General features: G+C 38.9%; 1 pseudogene across 1 annotated transcript; it reads left to right on the top strand.

The window, feature by feature from the left end:
* Positions 1-1,570: 1,570 nt before the first annotated feature.
* On the top strand, positions 1,571-2,182 carry LOC311187118 (serine/threonine/tyrosine-interacting protein-like; annotated as a pseudogene). Its single transcript has one exon. The product of its transcript is annotated as a serine/threonine/tyrosine-interacting protein-like (transcript).
* The last annotated feature ends 487 nt before the right edge of the window (positions 2,183-2,669 follow it).

Here is a 2,669-nt window from a genome sequence, read left to right as displayed (position 1 = left end):
AAATGTATTTTGGAGTGAATGTAAAAAAAAATTTGCAAAACTTACATTCTGAAACAAAACTTTATGAAAATAAATTACAGAGCACCTAATAAATGCAAAGACATCTCATGCTTATGGATCACAATATTTAATATTTAAAGAAGACAATAGTATTCCAAATTGACCTATAGGTTAAACAAAATCCATATCCAAATATAAGCTTATATCTGTGTAGTAAATGAGCTACAATAATTACTACTTTGAAGAGCTGATGTAAGATGAATAGATAGCCATGGAATGCAATACAATATATATTATATATAATATGTATACATATATACATATATACAGTTGATTTGCAACTGGCTGCCAAGAAGATTCAATAGGGGAAAGAACAGGGAAGGTTTTGGGACAAGTGGATATTCACATAAAAAAAAAAAAAAAGACTGAATTTGGAACCCTACCTTGTACCATATACAAAAATTAAACTGAAAATACATCAAATACTTAAATGTAACATCTGAAACTGACACTTTTTAAAGTTTAGAATAAACTAAAAATTTTAATCTTAGTCAACCATTTCTCACATATGACAACAAAAGTACAAGAGACAAAATAAAATAAAATACAAATCTGACTTCGTCAAAATTAAAAAAAAAACGCAGTGTTTCAAAGATATTCAAGAAAGTGAAAAGATAATACATGGAATGGAAAGAAACTTTTTTTCAAATAATATATGTTAAGAAACTTGTACCTAGAATGTATAAGAACTATTATTGCTTAATAATAAAAATACATATAATACAATTAAAACATGGACAAAAGATCTGAATAGACACTCCCCAAAGAGGATATACAGATGGAGCCTCCACTCAACAGTGGGTTGAGTGCAGCGCTGTAAAGCTGTCCACAGACTCTGCAGCGCTGATCTGGTTCCTGGCTGGCCAGGGAGATTCCCACATGGGGCAGCAGACCTCGCCTGTCTCACCCACTGCTCCCCTCAGCAGTGTACTTTGGTCTTTCTGCCTGTTCTCCTCCCTGCTCTGTCTCTGGTGAATTCTCTCACCCTCAGGTACACCTGGCCTGTACCCCAGTGCTTGCATAAATAAGTAAATCTTAAATAAAAAAAGAAAAAAAAGAAAGAAGGGCCTCCCCTGGTGGCGCAGCGGTTATGCACTGGACTGCGAAGCTGCCTGCAGCCTCTGCAGCGCCGGTTTGATCCCCGGCTTCCAGGCGAGGGTCCCCACATGGCGCCCAGACCTCTCCTGCCGCCCGCTGCTCCCCTCAGTACCCCTCAGTAGTGTACTTCGGTCCTTCTGCCTGCTCTTCTCCCCGCTCTGGCTCTGGGGAGGAAGACGGCGGCAGCAAGGCGGCCAGGTATGAGCCGCCCAATCTTACTCTTCCCCGCTTTCGCCACCGCCATTGCTGCAGTCGCTGGGACCTTTCCTTCTGTGTGTGTTAGCTGTGAGCCGGCTGTCCACCCATCAGTTCTCCGGCCCACCTGCCAGTCTTCCTTTCACCGCCACTGCCAGCCTGAGGTTCAGGCCAACCGGTAACTCCCTCCCCACACACCAGCGTGCGGGCAGGGACCATGGATGACATGAAGCTGGTCTTCCTGTCACTCCCACAGTGAAAAGACGACACCGAGGAATGGACCTATCCTATGAAACGAGAGATGCAGGAAATTTTACCTGGATTGTTTTTAGGTCCATATTCTTTTGCTATGAAAAGCAAGCTACCTATACTACAGAAACATGGAATAACTCATATAATATGCATAAGACAAAATATCGAAGCAAACTTTATAAAACCAAACTTTCAACAGTTATTTAGATATTTAGTCTTCTTGGATATTGCAGATAATCCAGTTGAAAATATAAAACGTTTTCTCCCCATGACTAAAGAATTTATTGATAGGAGCTTACAAACTGGAGGAAAAGTTCTTGTCCATGGAAATGCAGGGATCTCCAGAAGTGCTGCCTTTGTTATTGCATACATTATGGAAATATTTGGAATGAAGTACAGAGATGCATTTGCTTATGTTCAAGAAAGAAGATTTTGTATCAATCCTAATGCTGGATTTGTCCATCAACTTCAGGAATATGAATCCATCTACCTAGCAAAATTAACAATACAGATGATGTCACCACTCCAGATAGAAAGGACATTATGGTGCCACAGGCAGTTTGAAGAGAACACATGAAGAAGATGATTTTGGAAACATGAAAGTGGCAACTGCACAGAATGGTTGACTGAAGAGCAACATTAAAGAGGATGTGAATTTCTATTTGGAAAAGAGAAGATACTAGAGAAAATAATAATGTAAAATGGTAAAAACACATGTAGTTTTTTTTTCCAATTATATGTTACTTCCAGATGTGTTTCTCTGCAATTTGATAAGCAGCATTTTAAGATGTTGGACTTCTTCAATAGATGGCACTGATTTTTAAAAAAAAGAAAAGAAAAGAAAGAAGATATACAGATGGCCAATAAGCACATAAAAATGCTGAACATAGTTGTCAAGAAAACTCAAAACAGAACCACAATGCAATGAGATTGTACTTCACATCATCTAAGATGACAACAAAAATAAGTAATGCAACAAGCTTTGTCAAAGATGTTGAGAAGTTAGAACCCTCATAGCATGCTGGTAGAAATATAAATTGTTGTGCATCAACTGGGGAAAACAG

Source organism: Talpa europaea (assembly GCF_964194135.1).
Source record: "Talpa europaea genome assembly, chromosome: X".
Lineage (NCBI taxonomy): Eukaryota > Metazoa > Chordata > Mammalia > Eulipotyphla > Talpidae > Talpa > Talpa europaea.
This window is presented reverse-complemented; position numbering and strand designations above follow the sequence as displayed.